Source organism: Oryctolagus cuniculus, chromosome 8, assembly GCF_964237555.1.
Source record: "Oryctolagus cuniculus chromosome 8, mOryCun1.1, whole genome shotgun sequence".
Classification (NCBI taxonomy): Eukaryota; Metazoa; Chordata; class Mammalia; order Lagomorpha; family Leporidae; genus Oryctolagus; species Oryctolagus cuniculus.
Window position 1 is genome coordinate 39,965,321 of NC_091439.1, and position 20,464 is coordinate 39,985,784.

Consider the following 20,464-nt stretch of genomic DNA (forward strand, 5'->3'; position numbering starts at 1 on the left):
ATTAATGGTAAATTACTTTCAAATTGAACAGGAATGCACAATTGCAACAATGTTTGCATGTGATTATGGCTCCACGAGAGGAAGGTAGATATTCAGCTACAGTGAGAAATTTATGACTTTACTAGAGAACACGTACAAGAATCTCTATAATTAAACCTATGAATCACTCCCATAGAATGTGTGGTTCACAAGTCACACAGATAGCCTATTCCTTCTAAGAATATCTATCTATTAAAGAAAGTCATGGTCATATTACTTACTGTCTCTGTGGTTTCTCTTTTCTCTTTTACCTTGCTCATAAATTAGCTTGTAGCCATAGGTACATAATTTAAAATATTTGGTTAACTGAATAACTAGTTATAGGGTCACTGTAAAACTCTGTATCCATAATTGAAATAGGGCACCAAAAGCAAATGAAGGAAAATAAACACGAAGAATTTACATACACAACTGGCAAACACAGTGGAAGCCAAATGATACGAATAGACTAATAATAAACAAATGGAAGTGTCGATAATTCTTTCTAACTGTTCAAAGTTCCCCAGTTACAACGTCTGGCACACCCTTCATGTGGAATGGAATTGACAGTGTCATATGGAAAACAGAAGAAAAGATTAATAACACTCTGTACTCTCAGATAGGTGAACGGTGCAATTATCAACAAAGCTCATGAGCTTTGAAAAAGAATAAAAACAAGCACTTCTTTGTTTTCTTTGTGTGCAAACTACTGGATCTGCCATAACATCTATCCTGAAAAGGAGAGATTCTACAAGGATTCAGTGCAAAATAAAAGAACAGCAATAGTTCACATGTCCCTTATAATGTGAAATATGTCAGTGAAGCTAGCTTATTTTGTGGGTCAGAAATAAACTATTTCAGTTAACAAAATTGCAATGTCATAGGCCTGGCCTTTGTAGATAATCCTTCTCCTCACCTCGAAAAAAGTACAAAGTGATAGGCATTTAAAAGAATCATCCAATAGAATGTCTATTTGGAGTATAAGCTTTCTTGATTTCCTGTATCATAGGTCTCAATCTGAAGACCTGGATTTTGAGCTCTCTGCTTATGCCCTGGGAAAGCAGTAGAAGATGGCCCAAGTGTTTGGGCCCCTGCACTCACATGGGAGACCAGGAAGAAGCTCTTGGCTGCTGGTTTCAGATGGGCTCTGCTGCGGCTATTGCGGCCATTTGGGGAGTGAACCAGCAGATGGAAGATCAATCTGTCTCCTCTCCTTCTCACTGTCTGTAACTCTATGCCTCAAATAAATAAATCAAATCTTTTTTTTTTTTTTTTAAAAAGCAGATGTGGAGATTTAGTTCCATACACGGAGGAAGATGTCTGATGGGATGCACACGTGAGGACAGAACAGTAAGTTTCCTTACCAAGCATTTGTGTCTCCCAAACAATTTGATTGGCTTGTTGATGTGCTCCATTTTCACCATTTGTTATGTGGTTTTAAGAGTGTGGACGGACACACACCTGCATCCAATTTAAGTTAACACAAACACATGGCTTAGCTGGCAGCAGCAGTAAGAGAAATTGGACTGCATAGAAGGGTTTTTGTCAGTAATGCCAGTTTCCTATTTTTACTGCCTCTTCTTTTATGGAGCTAAAGAATACTTAGGATTACAGTCAAGGCAGACACGATTTTTTTTTTTTTTTGGCAAGTCCAAATAATCTGAAAGCAGCAATGATAATAATGTATCTTTACATAACTTCCATCCATCCTCATAAATCTTTAAATGTTAAATTAAATGTCTCAGATTTTAAAATAGCCTCTCATGGTAGGTATATGCTGGCTCTTATTTTACAATCAGTAAACTAATGCAAAATAGATTAAATGCTTTCCAGGGAAATATATATAAATCCCACATGAGACTCAAACATGAAATCCCGAATTTGTGAACTTCTCTAAGCCCTCATAGGAGGTTATAGAAGTTCATAATTATTCCATTCAGCACAGCTATTTGAAAATACTCTAATAATCACATATAAATGACCCAGGCATATCACGTTAGTTTGGTGATAAGCTTGTAAGAAATGTTTGGTAAAATCATTTCTGCTGCCCTGTTGTATTGTCAAAACTTTCATCCTTCAATATTTTATTTATTTATTTATTTGAAAGTCAGAATTACACACAAAGACAAGAGAGGCAGAGAGAGAGAGAGAGAGAGAAAGTCTTCCATCCGATGGTTCACTCACCAATTGGCCGCAACGGCCAGAGCTGCGCCAATCCAAAGCCAGGAGCCAGGAGCTTCCTCCAGGTCTCCCACGTGGGTGCAGGGGCCCAAGGACTCGTGCCATCTTCTACTGCTATCCCAGGCCACAACAGAGAGCTGGATCAGAAGTGGAGCAGCCAGGACTAGAATTGGTGCCCATTTGGGATGCCAGGGCTTCAGGCCAGGGCGTTAACCCACTGCACCACAGCACCACTCCCGATTCTTCAATATTTCAAAAGTCAACTGGAAGAGCTAAAGTTTGAGGACTCTTAAGTGTTTAGTATATCTTTCTCAAGCAAAAAGAAGCCTTCTGGTTTATCTCTAGTGAGCAAAAATTGATATTCAGAAAACGCATCCCTATAATTCAGAAGATGATAATTATGAATAATGCTTTTGTGAAATATAATAGCCTGTTGATCTGAGTTCTAATTCAATTCATTATATTTCAGTGCAACACATTTCTGTAGTGTAAAAAAATGAATCTTGAATTAAAGATTTCAAAACATTTTTGCACTAGAATAAACTTATCTCTTAATCCCACTTTCTATAGGTTTTTTGAAGTGCCCTCATACAAGAAGAATTTAAGACTCTTTCTGGTCTATGTCTTTATATATAAAACATATGTAAAAATATATATGCACATACCTCTCCCATTCGCAAATGCATTCTTCAAACTTCCCTAAAACCCACTTTCTCTTTCCAAGCACAGTAAAAATTTATGAGGCTACTTATGTCATTTTAGATATCATATGGATAAAAATAGTATTAGTTATTTTTTCCAATAATTTTCCAGTATTATTGAGGAAGCAAGACCTATACACTTGAAATATTATGGAGCAATAACACCATTAAAATTCAGCAGGTGTGGTGAAGAACCCTGAGACTATCAGAGAAAAAATTTCCAAATAAATTGGAAACTCTTAAGATTTGGCCAGATACTTGACAGCTTTGTTGTTCAATCTCATTTCACAGCAGAATGAACTCCTTCACTTTTAGAATTGTAATACTTCTCTCCTGACCTCTTAAATCTATCGTGATCTCCACAAACTTGAGCTTCCTCCCACACTGTCTCTGCATAACAGCCTGCACCAAGCTTCTCTTACCCAGCCTTTGTTGTTAAACTGCTCTGCTTTTCTCTCAATAGTATCTTCTGAGTACCTCCACTCCAGTCACTGTATCCATACATACTAAACCTGTTCCCACATCTCCCCTTCAGAAAAATACTTTCCCAATAGCACGGCTACTTTTGATAACTTCTTAGCCATCAATGGTCTAGCTTTATTATCTGTATCATTCTTCTCAACTTGACTAAAATGAGAAACTCTGCTGTCCTTGTACAGAGTCATGTTGCGAGAGGTGCCAACAAGTAGACTGTTGGAATGATGCCTGTTAACTTGGGCAATATCTTTTTCTACCATGTATATGTCCTATTACAGAAATGGATTCTTGTAACAATGAACATGATTCTCAAATATTTAATCAAGTGGGAAACAAAATAAACTGTAATTAAAATAAAGCAGAAAAGAAGCAGACTCTTAAATAGGACATAGATGGAACACTGGTCTGTGAGTAGATGATTGCTGAATCAGTGGATATTTAAGTGACTTCATATTGCCTTAGACTGAGCACTGGTGACATATTCAGCTGTCTGCAATAATTAAATGTCACTTTTTTTTAAGGTAATTGCAATTTTCACATAAAAAGCCAGCAGCAATTTATGGTCATTGAAATACCATGAGTGATGTATAGTCATTGAAATTTATTCCATTCTTTAAACATTCTCAGCTGAATAGAATCAAATGTGTATGCACACTCATTTTACTAAAGAATACTTCTATAAGTGGAAGATCACAATGGCAAAGCCATATGATATAAGGTCATAAAATCTTTTCAGAAAGGACTGAAAGACATCAATTTATGTTTTTCTGTTTGGGAAACTGTTTTACCAATACAGCTAAGTGGTTGAAAATAGAATTACGGATTATGTCATGAGTGATTATGCATAACAAGGTTTGTTTTATTGTTTAATAGAAATTAAGATATACCATTTAATTCATTTTTTAAAGATTTATGTATCTATTTGAAAGTCAGAGTTACAAACAGAAGAGAGGAGAGAGAAATATTCCATCTGTAGGTTCACTCCCCAAAAGGCCACAATGACCAGGGTTGGGCCAGGTCAAAGCCAGGAGCCAGGAACTTTTTACTGGTCTCCTGCATGGGTAGCAGGTGTATAGGGACTTGTGTCCTCCCAGGCACATTATCAGGGTGCAGGATCAGAAATAGAGCAGCCAGGTCTCAAACAGGTGCCCACATAGGATGCTGGGTCAGGCGGTAGCTTAACCGGCTGAGCCACAGTCCCAGCCTACATATTATATATTTATAACATAAGATAAAAGACAAGTAGCAATAATTTTACCACATACCAACATGACCCAAATATTAATTAGGACAGATCCAGTTTAAGTAAAGTGGGTTGGAATTAGACCATGACAAACTAAAACATGGGAAGAAAGGTATTACAGTAGTATTTCTCAAGACAAATTGTACATAAAGAAATGGGGACCATATTTCGCATCACCTTCAGTAGAGCATACTCTTGATATTCACTGAATTGTCTAACTAATCCACCAGTGTGTCCGTGGCTAAATTTCTTTCTCATTGAAGCAAAAACTAACAACAAAATGCCCTTTGCGGAGATAGCCTAAACTTACAAGAATGGTTCCCTTTCTAACAGAGATGTGGTAGCTGTGTTTTGGTTTATGGTCCCCAACAGTGTCAAAATAAAGGAGTGCCTCCATGAAAGACATGCCACCCCACAGGGCTGGCACAAGCAGCTTAGCATCAGTCTCTGCAGGACGAAGTACTGATGAAGTTTGCAGTGGCTTTCAGTCACAGCTTTGTTCCCTGCCTCAGAGCCAATCCTGGAGAGAATTTCTCTTTAATGAACTCTTTTTTTTTTTTTTTTTTTTTTTTTTTGACAGGCAGAGTGGACAGTGAGAGAGTGAGAGAGAGAGAGAGAGAGAAAGGTTTTCCTTTGCCATTGGTTCACCCTCCGATGGCCGCCGCGGCCAGCGCGTTGCGGCTGGCACACCACGCTGCTCCAATGGCAGGAGCCAGGTACTTATCCCGGTCTCCCATGGGGTGCAGGGCCCAAGTACTTGGGCCATCCTCCACTGCATTCCCTGGCCACAGCAGAGAGCTGGCCTGGAAGAGGGGCAACCGGGACAGAATCCGGTGCCTGACTAGGACTAGAACCCGGTGTGCTGGCACCGCAGGCGGAGGATTAGCCTAGTAGCCACGGAGCCAGCCCTCTTTAATGAACTCTTTTCCAAGTGAAAACTATCTCAATCATACAAAGAAAAAAACAAATTGATATAAATTTAGAGAGGCAAAAATATACTATAGAATATGAATGAAATGCATAAAAATCTGTAAGAAGCCATGGTAGATGCTAGAGAAAATGCAAAGCTGTATAAGACTCAAATTCCTGTTCAAAATTTGTGAGATGGAAACTGTCACTTAGATCACAGTATGGTAAACAGCACTGGAGAATATATAACATTAAGGAAAAAAGCAAAAGATTTATTCTTGTTGTAGTAGAGTTGTGTATATATTAATCATCTCGTGTTTATGGCATCGGAGAGTTATGGAGATGGTCCAACACACAACCCCTAACACTAGACAGATGAAATCCACAGGAGCCGAGAAGTCACATGCACTGACAGCCTGAGGAGGACATCCTACTTGTCATCCAGGAGGACACAGACTGCACTCAATAACAGGCTGTGGCTGTGGCGTCCAGAGGCTGAGGTGCCCCATGGGTCCTGTGAGAGGTGATGGGTTGGACTGAATGATGTCATGAACTGGCAGGTAACTGAAGGTCAGGGATAAATAGGAATGGTGACTGTTCCCTCTGCTAGAAGAGAGTCAAATGACTTAGGGATCTAATTCCCTGGAGCAGAGATGGAAGAACGAGGAATTACATCGTGTGATCCCAGTTTCACCAGTTGTCAAGGGAGCACCTAATAACTGACCTTGATTTTAGGCCTCATATTGTTAGGGAGGAGTAGATTCAGAAAGGTTGTATTCAAAGGCTTACATCTGATCTCAGTTGGATTTTGGTGGCTGGGTACTAAATTCAATAAGCTAAGATGAAAGAAGTTTGGAAACTGTTCAATCAAATGCACAGAGAAGGGGAAGAATTGGGAATATCTTTAAAACTTACATACTTTTTTTAAAGAATACACATTTTATTATTTTGCAAGAGTCCCTGCTACATTCAGTGGATACTTTTTTTTAAAGATGCATTTGTTTATTTTAAAGGCAGAGTTACAGAGAGGCAGAGGCAGAGGCAGAGGCAGAGGCAGAGAGAGATATCTTCTATCTGCTGGTTCACTCTCAGAATGACTGCAAAAGTCAGAGCTGGGCTGATCCGAAGCCAGGAACTTCTTCCCAGTCTCCCACATGGGTGCAGGGGCCCAAGCACTTGGGCCATCTTCTACTGCTGTCCCAGGCCATAGCAGAGAGCTGGATTGGCAGCAGAGCAGCTGGGACTCAAACCGGCACCCTTACGTGATGCTGGCACTGCAGGTGGCGGCTTTACCTGCTATGCTACAGTGCCAGCCCCCATACTTCTTTTAATAGAGGTATTTCTTACCCAAAGGTCCTTCTCACAACATATACCATGTAATATACAAACAAAACCATATGTGATTTAATGATAATACTTGAGTCACAGCACAAGCCCTTATGAAGGCAAAATAATGTACCTTGGAGAGTTAAATGAAAACTAATAACCTGATTTGTAAAAACACATTCAGCCATGGCTGTCTCTTCCAACTGAACTTCAAATCTTTATGATATGGCAAGCATAACATCTTGGAGCTGGAAATCACATGTATTCCCATCACCTTATCCTAGGATCCCAACTGGTAGATCATTTCAGCAGCTGACAATCCACATCTTTGTGCCACAACTTGCTTCATGCGTGGCTGCCTCATTGTGGCCTGTTTTGAACTGGGATGTTCCTTTTTACAGATTCCATCTACTGCTTCAAATGCTGCTCTCTGAATCAACATGCAGCGTAAGTATAATCTGCCTTACACAGGATTGAGAAAATGAAAACTAGCTCTGGCCGCTTGCAGCTAGGCTCTGATATTTCCAACTGAACATAAAAGTGATCACAGGATGTAACGGACAGAATGACTGCCAGCAAAGCATGAGTGGCAGTGATGAACAGGAGGAAAACAGGCCACTCCGTGACCAGCCTTGTCTGAAACAAGATAAAGGTACTCAGCAATGAAATGGTTAACTCAACCTATCCCTCTCCTTACCGACATAAGTGACCAATGCTTCCTTACCACAGGCAATTCTAACCATCACCCTATATACAACTTACTAAGAGGGCTGGCGCTGGGGTACAGCAGGTACCTGCATCGCCAGCATCCCATAAGCGTGCTGGTTCAAGTCCCAGCTGCTCCACTTCCAATCCAGCCCCCTGCGAATGGCCTGAGAAAGCAGTAGAAGACCCAGGTGCTCAGGCCTCTGCATCCATGAGGGAGGTCTGGAGAAAGTTCCTGGCTTCTGGCTTCATATTAGCCCAGCTCTGGCAGTTGCAGCCATTTAGGAAGTGAACCAGTGGATTTAATATCTCTCTTCTTCTCTCTCTCTCTGTCTCTCCTTCTCTCTGTAACTCTGCCTTTCAAATAAATAAATAAATCTTATAAAAAATTACTAACATATTCTGTCACCAAATTGTCACTTCCAAAGGGCACCTAATCTAAAACCTCAATTTTCCTTAACCTTTAGAATCACACAGGATATCCTCAACTCTTATAGCAATACTCCTCTTTGACACTCTTACCGTGACACCTCATCATCTCAGTAATATGCATTCCCTTTGACTATAGAATCTTGCTGGGTAACAGATGTATCCTTGGTGGGCTTTGACAATAATATTGGACTACTGGGGGCAGGTGTTGTGGCAAAGTAGATTTAGCCTCTGATTGCAATCTATCTCAAATGGGTATAGGTTCAAGTCCCAGCTGCTCCACTTCTGATCCAGCTCCCTACTAGTGGCCTGGGAAAGCAGTGGAAGATGGCCCAAGTGCTTGGGCCTCTGCACCCATTTGGGAGACCCAGAAGACGCTCCTGGCTCCTTGCTTCAGATCAGCCCAGCTCTGGCTGTTGTGGTCATTTAGGGGAGTGAACCAGCAGATGGAAGACCTCTCTCTGTGTCTCTCCCTCTCTGTCTGTAACTCTGCCTCTCAAATAAATAAATCTTTTCAAAAAATAAAACTTAAAAAAATTAGTAATAATATTAGACTATTAAACTCCCCAGGAGTCAAGAGTCAAGTCCAAGTTCTGCCTCCAATTAAATGTGATACCTTGGGTAAATACTCAACTTTTTAAGTCTATTTTTACAAATGCAAAATAAGATTAATTTGATTTCTGCACTATGTGGTTTTGAAGCAGAGTTATTGCAAGAGATCCTTGAGTCAGACATACAGATTTCTTCGTTGTGTCTCTTCTGGGTTAACCAAATCTAAGATTCCAATTGTCTTTTAACCAATCAAATGGTGAGGATTAAAAGTAGCCTCATTATTAATTGTAATAAAGGAAATAGATTCAGAATTTTTAGATGAAATCTACACCTTACGATATGCACTGTGCACTCCAACTGAATGTTATCTAAGAAGTTAATAAGAAAAGTAACCAGGTCATCAGGTACTAAAAAATAACCACCTTGAACAAAAGCACAAATAAAATGTCCAGAAGAAAAAAAAAGTGCATGCTTGAAATACTACTCTTCAATAAGGGCATTTGAAAGGTTTAGAATTTAAAAGAAAACATTGTATGAGTTTGGGAACCATTAGACTGCTTTGAAAAATCCATAGAGTTGTTACCTTCCCAGTTAGCACTGACTTACCTGCCATAAACTCTCTCTATCGCCTTAGCAAGTAGAGTAGGGAAGTTTCTACAGTTTCTAGCAGTGAGGTGGAGAGGCAGTGTTTCTAACAGTGTGAGTACCTATCCTGAAGCACATGACAGCAAACTTGAATCCTTTAGCAGATTTTGATGCACTGGGGTGATACACACTGTATACAACATCACTTGCTTCTGAGTCATGATTAAAGATGAAGATTACTGACACTGATGGGAGGATGAATTCTGAAGCTAGATTGAAAAGTCTACCATGGATTGCTAGCAAACAGGCATCTCCCTCAGAGGAGTTAACTCAAAAGGAAATTGAGTTATAAGAGTTTCTGATTATAGGCATTTTTCAAAATCACTAAGATTTAGAATTCCAAAAATCTGAATTTTAACCTTGTATTAACCTCCATACACAATGCCCTATTTTTCTACAGACTCCCTAGCTTTCAGGCTTCATTTTTTGTGTACTATATTATGAACCTAAGATTTGTCTCCTGAATGCAGTTTTTGTGCTATATTTAGCTAAAGGATGCTTCCTGCTCTTGCTCTGTATGTATTCTTCAATGAGTGCAGTCTTTACTCATTGACACCATGAATAGTCTCCCTTCAAACACAACCTAAGAAAAAGCCTCCCTTTCTGTAAGGGAAATTATAAATTTGATTTATGAGACTATGTTAAAGTAAAAGGAACTTGAATTCAAGTAACTGTCCTTTAGGCCATTATGAGTTTACCCTTTTTGTTAATTATTTAAGTTCCTTTGCAATAGAATCTATGCTAGCCATAATGCTGATTTAAAACAAAGCATATACAACTTTAACTGTTACAGTGGGAACATCAAGTTCAAAAATATGTTTACCAGTTTCATAAAAGTTCAAGAGAAAGGCCTAAATTTAAGCCTATGTCCATACTGAATAAATTATTAATACCAATAAATTATCATTTTCTCAAGAAATTATAGAAAAGATTAATGAATTGACATTGGCAACATATTTTGAGTCTTCAAGAAAGATACTAAACAGATAATTTAATTGAATACATAACAATTTAGCTTAACAACTCAAATTTCATCTATAAATACACATAAAAATATGTGTACACTATCATATGTGTGTGGGGGGGTTATGCATGTATAACACTGAACAGGAGCCACTAAATTAAGAAGCCACCCATAACCGCTAACTTAATCATTATAGATGTACATGTAAATTGATCTTATTCTTACGTGAGACTTAGCTTAGTGCTATTCTTAGAATTTATTAAAGGAAAAACAATGAATAAGTGACCCCTCTGCCCTACTTGGTTAACATCTTATTGCTCTTTTGTTCATCAACTACACATTTATACAGAATTTATGTGTAGTAAATGCCTTCTAACTCTATGTGCATTTTAATCCCCTCATTGTTTACTGAAACTTGATGTTCTCCATTTACATTATAGTTAGTGAAGTTAAAGGTAATTTATAGAACCCATCACACTGTACCTACTTGGATAGCTGGATTAATTTACAACTATGTTCTTAAGAAATCTGTTATTCCTCAATATATATTCTCAAAGGGTCTTTAAAAACGTAGCTTTCCCATGTTGCCTCCTAGCTGCTTGTCTTCTGAATATACGATTTTCCCAGTTGTGGGCTTCTGTATTCTCGACATTTGTCTGTATCCTCTTCACTTCGAAGGGGCACCTGCTGTTACCATATAGCTTGACAACATCACGTCTATTTATGCACAAACTCCCTTTGAATTTTTTTTTTTAATTTCCCATCACTTAGATTATTTTCCAGAATCTCAAATTTTATTTATCCAGACTAAATCCCTCATCTTCTCCCTCAAATTTGATACTTTGTGATTTATATAATTTTGTTAATGGCATACAATCACCATAATGACACTCAGGCTTAAGAACTGTAATCTTGGACTGCAAAACCATATATCCATTTGGTCTCAGATCTTCAGAACTCAAACTTTCTAGGTTTAACATCTGCTTATGACTCTCCTTTTTAGCTTTTTTATCTTTATGAAAGCTCTTGGCACGTAATTTTACATGGTATATTACAATATCCTCAGGGTCCACTCCTGATCTATGCCTCCCATTGAGTGAAGAGCAACCTTTAGTTGCCATGCTAGTAAAATCCCAGTCAGTCTTTCGAAAAACTCAAAAAGATTCAATGGCTTACATCATGATTGAGCAACGGACAAATCCATTGACAATTCTCCTTGACATGATCTCTCAAATTTTTTTTTTCAGTTTCCAGTATTGTTCACAACTTTCTTTCAGACACCCCACATGACAACTTAAGGATGCTAATTGATATTCCCCAAGTTGAATGCTTTTCTTCCTGTTTGCATTCTTCCTAGGAAGCTTAAGCACTATAGGTAGAGTTAAAATTACAAGTAAGTACTTCTATATCTTAGGCACATTCTAAAAAAATCTAGAATAACTGGACCCTACTCTTTTCTTAATGTGTCTAATGACTTGATTCTACTCCAGATTAATTAATTTCAGCCTGTTTTCTTCCTACTAAGATGCATACTGTACAAGAAACACAAATTACCAACTTAAAACAGCACAAATTTTTTACCTCCTAGTTTCTGTGGGTCAGAATCCAGATATAGCATGGCTGGGGTCTCTGTTCAAGGTCTCACCAGAGCTGAAGACAAGGTGTTGGTCAGACCTACAGTTCTCAGCTGAGCTCAGAGTCCTTTTCCAAGCTGTGTTTTGGTAGAAGTTATTTGCTTGTGGCTGTGGGACTGAAACCCCTAACTCCTTTTTTCCTTCTAGCTGTGAGCCGAAGACCACCCTCCTCTAGCTATTTCAGGCAGTTTTGGCCATATGGCCCCCATATGCCATTTAGAACATAGACACTGGCCTTTTTTCCAGCCAACTAAAGTATGTCTCTCTGACTTCCTCTTTTGCAACCAGCTGGAGTAAATGCTCTGCTTTTAAAGACCTCGTGTGATTGGCTCAGACTCACACATGGATGATTGCTCTAGTTGGAAGTCAGCTGATTTGGGACCTTCATTACATCTGCACAATCAAGCCACAGCACTATCTAGTTGGGGTTTAATTGAAAAATGAGGAAAAGCTGTGTATACATCAGGAGCCAGGACTTGTAAGGAGCCATTTCGAAATCTGCCACGCCAGTCTACTTCTTTTTTCAGTGATGTTGACATATTTTACTACTATAAGCCAATACTTTTCTTCAGAAGAAGAGAACCTGCTGACTAGTTGTTGGCAAAATGCACAGCAACAAAAATTGTTGACTTTGGCTCCATATTCTCCACATTTCAAGAAGCAAAACAAATAACACTTGGATTTAGAAATTCAAGTGAAATGTGGAAGTATACACTTCTACCAGCTTATTTTGGTACGTTCCTTAATATAGGATATCATTCAAAAGCAAATTGCTATGGGAACCATACTGAAGCTCTTTAATGACGGATATTGCCAATTGACCAGAACAATTCTTCAATTATCTAGGCCAGATTTTTCTCTTATTCACATGTTAACAGACCTCAGGATCCAAATCAAGAATTCAATGAGTTTCAGCTTTTGTGGACTTTCTTGGACCCATGTGTGAAGTCTTATAGAGTTTAGACGACACATTTAGTATGGATAATATATATATATTGGCCTTGGTTAACAAAATAACAGACACAAACTATGTTGCTCTCTCTTTTGTCAAGCCTTTCCAGAATGTCAATATTTTAGAGCTTGTCAGAAAATTCAATCCCAAATTAGTTGCCTTATGTGTTCCTGGATTGCCTGGACCAGGTCTAAATTATTTAAGTGTTCAAAGCCTTAGCTATTCCTGGTAGCGAATAAATGTCTGATGGTGAAATGTTACATTTGTTCAAGATTTCGAAGACCCAGAAAGCTCCTTAAGGAGACAGCTTTCTCAAGATTAAATTCTACGCACTTTGCGTGAGAAAGTACTGCATGTAGAATGTGTTTGTATCTTCTCAAACCTATATTGGCGTATCTTTCCCACAATATTCCTCAATGTCTGCTGTATCAGTAGCTGTGTATCAGCTTTCTCTATTATCACATGAGAGTTTCGGCAATTGTTCAGTTCAGTTCAACAATCACATATGAAGGTACTTCAAAAATCTGTGAGAAATGGAATAAATATGAGCCTATTTTAAAAAAATTTGAAATTCATTCATAATTTACTCATATTAATAAACTGTTTTTAAAGATTTGTTTATTTATTTGGAAGGCAGAAGAGTTAGAGAAAGAGGAGGAGAGACATAGAGATTTTTCCATCTGGTGGTTCATTCCTCAGATGGCCTCAATGGCTGGGGCTGTGCCAGGTTGAAGCCAGGGGCCAGTAGCTTTATCCGTGTCTACCACATGCATAGCAGGGGCCCAAACACTTGGACGGTCCTCTGCTGCTTTTCCCAGACCATTTGCAGGAAGCTGAAACATAAATGGAGTAGCTAGGACATGAACCAGTACCCATAGAGGATGGGCATCACAGGTAGTGGCTTAACCCACTGTGCCATAATACCAGCCCCCATATTATACATTTTCTAAGAACTTTTTAAAGACCTTTGTATTAAGAGCCTAAGAATCAAGACATCAGGCCGTGTCTAATGAGTTTAAAGATGAGTAAGCATACCTTCTCACGAAAATATTAATAATATGACTCATTGCTCCTTCCATTTTACTTTAACTGCCTAGAAACAGGCAGCTGGATTTGGTATTCTCTTCTGGTAACATATTTTGGATGACATTTATATCTTCATTTAAATGAGTGGTCTCTCAATTTTTATTTTTAATTCTTTTCTTTATATATTTTTGCTTCACATCTTTTGGAAGTAGATAACACTTTAAATATAACACATACAAAAAGAAATAGTTAATATTTTTGATATTTTCTTTTCAAATTGTGCATTGGATTATCTTTAGAGATTGAAAGTACTCAGCAATCTTATTATATATAAAGTCCCTTTACAAACATTCAGACAATTTTGTTTTCTTGTTAAAATTAAATTATTCTCAGTGTAAATACTTTCAGAAGATACAATGTTTCCATTTTTTCCTTTATGATTCAATGAGAATCATAAAAAAACTCAATAGGAACTCAACAACTGTATCAGTAATGCATTGTAACTTTTTTATAATGTTCACATCAAAACAACTTTGTCTTCTATAAAGTAGCATCATGTAAAAAATGAAAGGGAGAAGAAACTGACATTTATTGTATTATTTCTATGTCCACGATACTAGGCAAATCATTTTACTTGGATTATCTTTTTAAACAACTCTATAGGTGGTTAGACAGAAGAGTAATATTTGTATTCCATGAGACAACTGAACTAGGCACTTCAACATATTTGAGTACTTACAGCACTTAATACTTAAGCAATCCCATAAAGCTTTAATTAACCTCATATTACACAAGGAAAAGATAAACATCAGAGAAATTAAGCAACCAGTTAGAGGTTATGCAGATTAACATAAGAAGTCCAGTGCGGTAGAGAATCCCATGATGATCCCCAATTCTCCACGCCATTATACAATCCTCTCCTCTTTAATGTAACAAATCCAAGGTGGTAGCAAAGGTGCTGGCACACCACTCTTGTGGTCATGCTACCTTTTATAGCAAAGATGAAGAATTGGGCAGAAATAGACTGTCTCATCAAAGGACCTTCAGTTAGTCACATGGCAGAAGATACTGGGTGTCTGAGACCTCATCAGCGGAGGCCTTTAAAAGTGGCTGCAGAAGTTAAACATGGGACGCAGCAGCAGCAGGTGGCTCTCTAGTTGGTCTGAAAAGCCATGTGACTGAGAACTTCAGTCCTGGAACCCCAAGGAATGGAATTCTGCCGACGCCCAGTGACCCTGGAAGAACACCTAGAACTGAAGATGGGATTGCTTCCCTGGCCTACACTTGCTTTCAGCCACACAGCCCTGGAGAGCAGACCTGGCCACGCTAGGCTCAGCTTTCTGACCCACAGAAACTGTGGGACACTAAATAACTGCTGTGTTAAGCCACTAAATTAGTTGTAATTTGTCACGCAGCAATAGAAAACTTGCACACCAGGTGTGCCTCATTTAGAGTCATAAACTGTTTCCATTATATTGCAATAAATTTTCTTATGACTCATGGCCAATGCTGTAGTTGCTCAACAAGCAGCTCTTCTACCGTTTATTCTTGCCACCCTAACTTTTTTCCTTGCAGGTAAGGCATGGGAAAACGAATATGTTCAAGACAAACAAATATAAAGGGCAATAATTTGGGAGGCTTCAGGGAAAGATCTTCCTCTGTGATAAAGGAGGGAAAGATGTGAGGACATTAGCATCTTCCTGCTTTGATGTGGTTGCAGGAGGATGCAATTGTTTGCAAGTGCAATCAGCATACTGTGTTTATGAAGGGAAGGCCACAGACAGAAGACAAGTAAACTGCAGCTCTGCCAGCACTGAGCTCCTTAGAGGCAAACACACCGGAACGTGAGAAAACAACTTCTTACCGTTTTGGCCTCTTGTGACAACACACATAGGAGAGACCAGATGGGAGGTCACACTTGCAGGTGAGCACATCTGTAAATGGGATCTCCAGAGCAACAACCAAGGGGAGATGGCTGTGTGTATGACATCTAGTTTAGGGAACTGGGTCTTGTGCTTTGCAGGCTGGCAGGCTGGAGCATCAGGGAAAAGTTGCAGGTTGAGTCCTGGGGCAGCGTGTTGTGGAAGCAGGAAGCGCCGATGCTGCGGATGAATCTGACGGTAGTCTTGCGGCGGGCTGCCTCTTGGCTGGGGAGGTCAGCCTTTTTGTTTCAGGCCTTCAACCAATGGAATGAGGCCCACGCACATCAGGAAGGGGTAATCTTTACTCAAAGTCCCACAGATGTAAATGTAAGTCTGGTGCAGAAACAACCTCACACAAGCATGCAGAACTATATGTGAAAAAAAAGCTCAAATATTGGAAAATATTAACGAGTTAATGCATAAAATTAACTATCACTTTATCTTAAGTGATACAGGAGGGAAATATATATTATACCCTGACGATAACTCTATAAGCTGGGTGAAGAAAGAAAATTTGACTTCATTAGTAAAAACAGCCGTCATTCACTGCTAATTTTATGCTGAGACACTTTTCATAAATTGATTTATTTAATCTATACTTAATCAGTAGGAATTAAAACTTTCATGGGATTACAAATCTTTGATTAATTTATTCAAAAGTTATTTGGCTTAGAGTTCATAAACAGCAGTAACCTTTAATTAATGCTCTTTATAACAAGTGCTTTAATAATAGCCAAAGTTGCTATCCTTATGCAACTTACAGCCTAGGAGGCAGATCAGACCCTAAATGAATAAACAAATAAATAAGTGACATAATCCCAGCTAGTGAATAGTGAAGAAGAAGTTTAAGGCAGGTTATGGAATAAGGAGTGAAGGAAGAGGCGGTGTGTTTTCAGGAAGTGGCATTTTCCCAAATATGGGGACAGCTCAGTGTTTGAGAAATACGACAGCCAGCAGCGACGTGGAATGAGCTGTGGCCCAGGAGTCATGAGATGATGGCTGACCTAGCTGGAACTAAATCACACATGATTCACACACTGGGATATTTTGAACCAGAAGCTGCTGTGACCAGATTCAAGTTTTAAAAAGATCACCCAGAGTGGAGCCATACTGGAGAGGCAGGGGTGGGAGAGCTTGCCATGGAGGTGGAGTTAGGTGGAAGGGGTGGAGCCAGAGGAATGACTGTTGTCGGTCCCTTTCATGGATCAAGAAATTGGACGTGGGAAATGTTGAAAATTGCACTAGGTAACACAACGAGTGGTATTACATATATATGGAAACAAATCTTTCTGGAGTCCAATAGTCATACTGTGTGCACAATTTTGTCTTATTTTTAAGAGAAACAATTATGGACAGGCATTTGGCCCAACACCTTAGACACTGCTTGGGAAGTGTGCACTCACTAATGGAGTGCATGATTGGAGACCCAGTCCCACTTGCAATTCTGGCTCCATGCTAATGCACACACTGAGAGGCAACAGGTTGAGGCGCAAGTCCTTCTGTCCCTTCCAGCCATGTGTGAGACCCAGATGCAGCTCTAGGCGCCTGGTTTCAGCCTGACCTAGCTCTAGCTGTTGTGAGCATTCGAGGAGTGAGTCAGCAGGTGGGAGCTCTCTGTCCCTCTGCCTTTCAAATAAAATGGAAACAAGTTTTTTTAAAAAAGTTTTTTTTAAATATAAGTAGTAAAATTTCTATTGTACAGGACTAGTAGTCTGTGGGGAAAATGGACTCCATGGTATTACACCTTGGAAAGTAAAGTACAAGAAACACTTGACAAAACTAACCTGAAAGGAGAAAAATGCCTGACCAGTGAAGAATCTTTCTTCAAGGCAAGTAAATCAGAATTATCAAATTTAGAGATCTTCCTATGAGTTCACTTGGTAGGAGAGTAATAATCTTTTGTTTTCTCTTGACCTGGATTATTGAAATGACTTCACTTGAGGAAGAATTTATATGTAGATGGGAAAGCCATGATCCCATTTAAATTCTTATGGTAAGTAAATAGATGATCTCTGATCATCCATTGTAAAACAAACATACTGAACTTGAACATCACACTTTTCCCCCTTCCATACTAATGACAGAAAATTTCTAAATCCCTATAATGAGAAATAGCTTTTATAAAACAATTATCCTATAAACACACACACAACTGATCATACACTTCAAGAAATAGTATTTGTTTCCATATCTCGTGATGACCTCTAGAATTTTAATTCTTGTCTATATATTTTTCAGGCTAGTTCCAAACCATTCAATTGGTTTCAAAGCCTACAGAGTGGTCAATGACCAGAGGCTCAAAAGCAATAGGGCAGGATTCTCACTGGAGGAAAATTGCTAATATTTGGCTTCAGTGCCCGTTTGTGTCTTTCCCAACTTAGGTGCAAGACTATTACATGGTTGTTCTGAGGCCAGTCCATAGCCTAGAGCATTTGGGTCTGTAAATCTGAAAGCAGTAACTGTCTGTGAGCCATTCCTTGACATTCCACCTCTCGAAACATTTGCCTTTGCCAACAGGGAGCCATATGTGGGGGTGCAGCAGAATTAGGGATCTCAGATTGACTTCCGTCTAAGGTAGAGGTAGAGGCAGAGGCTCCTCATTCAGCTGCACAGGCCTCTGCCCCACCTGCACCCCAGGTTGGTGAAGGGCTCACCAGTCAACAGTTAAAAGCGAGAGCTCTTAAAGGAGATGTAGGAGATGTCGTGCACCAGCCCTGCTCTAACACTGGCTTCAAAGGTTACATAATGTGCGTTTCAGCTTACTTAGGTTTGAAATTCCACTAAGGGAATCTCACTGAGGGTGACGCTGGGGTAGTAGCAAAAGGCTAAGCTCAGAGCATGGCACAAATTGAGCATTTGGTGATCACTGCTATTATTAGCGCTATTGACAGAGCAAGGGCAAGAGTACTGAGGGCATTTAGAGCAGAAGAGAGTGACAAATACATTTCCTCATCATTTAACTCCTCCCAACTTTAGGCACCTATTAGCCAAGTACACAGGAAGAAGAATAGAGGTTAAAAGTAGTCTTAGGCTGGACAAGTTCCACCCTCTTATGGAAAAGGAAAATGACCCAGAGGGATTCAATGTCTTCCCAATACCACACAGCTGATGTGTCCCAGAGTTTGGACTGCTTCCAGGATTCATGAGAATACCTCATAACACTTTTAATTTCCAAAACCATATGCCAATTCTTTTTCATTGCTAAGAAGTAAATATGAAGGGCTGGTGCTGTGATACAGTGGGTTAAAGTCCCGGTCTGCAGCGCCGGCATTCCATATGGGCTCCAGTTCTAGTCCTGGTTGCTCTACTTCCAATCCAGCTCCCTGCTAGTATGCCTTGGAAAATGACCCAAGTCTTTGGGCCCTTGCACCCATGTGGGAGACCCAATAGAAGCTCCTGGCTCCTAGTTTTGGATAGGAACAGCTCCTGCTGTTGTGGCCATTTGGGGAGTGAACCAGCAAATGGAAGACCTCTCTCTCTCTCTTTGTGTCTACCTCTCTCTGTAACTCTTTCAAATAAATAACTACTTAAAAAAGATAAAAATATAAGAAAAGAAGTAAATATGAACATGTAGTAAATATTTTAAGAGTTAAGGACTCTGGGTTTTTGGTGTATGTCTACCACCGATATATATGGATACTCAGAAAGTTTATGGAAAAGCAGAATTAAAAGGTAAGTTTAGGGGCAGGCAAGGTAAGCGTGGACATGGGGTTAAGGGGCTGGTTAGGATGCCCACATCTCACAATACAGTACCTGGTTTGCGTCCCAGCTGTGACTCCTGAGCCCACCTATAAAGGCAATCCTGGGTGGGCAGCAGCGATGATTCAAGTAATTGGGCCCCTGCCATCCACATGGGAGACCCAGGCAGAGTTCCTGCCTCCTGGCTTTGGTCTTGCCCAGCTCTCACCATGGCCAGCATTTGGAGATTGGACAACAGATGGGAATGGTGTCTGTGTGTCTGTCTACCTGTCTCGCTCTCTCTGGCTTTCTGCTGTTCAAATAATTAAGTAATGTTCTTAAAAAGATAAGCTATTTTGATGCAAAAAATTGGAATACATGACTTGATCTCTCATAATAAGCATTATTCATGAACCCTGTGAAGATCTCTCATATGTATTGATTTTGAAGTTCTTTTGCACCAAAATAAATTTTTCTTTATGAAGTTATTTTATTTACTTGAAAGGCAGAGAAACAGAAACAGATTTCAGGCAGTAATATGAAAAAATTTTTTTCTTGTACAAAGGAATTATATCTTTCTATATATACTTTAATTTAAAAATTGTAGGTGATTACTTTTTTAAAAGGCTGCAGATTATCCACAGGCACAATCACAGATGAGCATTTGGTGCAGTGGTTAAAATCCTCACATCTGATACCAAACCGTGTGGTTTTGAGTCTCCACTCCACTCCTGACCCGCCTTCTTCCTAATATGCACTCCAGAAGGCAAAGATGATGGCTCAGTAATGCGATCCCTGCCACTGAGCTGGGAATCCCAGACTGAGTTCCAGACCCCTGGCTTCATCCGTTGTGGGCATTTGAAGAGTGAATTAGCATATGGAAGTTCTTTCTCTCTCTCCCCATCTTTCAAATAAATAAAAAGAAAAAAATATGTTTTTAAAGTACAAACTTACAATATAACCAATAGTATCTTTTTGATAATTAAAATTCCAAATTTTTATGCACATAGAGTTTTATCCTAAGGCAGGAACATGATGTAAATTCTATTTAGGGTTGTTTTTCAGTAATTGACAACACCTGAGACGTCTATGTTCAACAAAT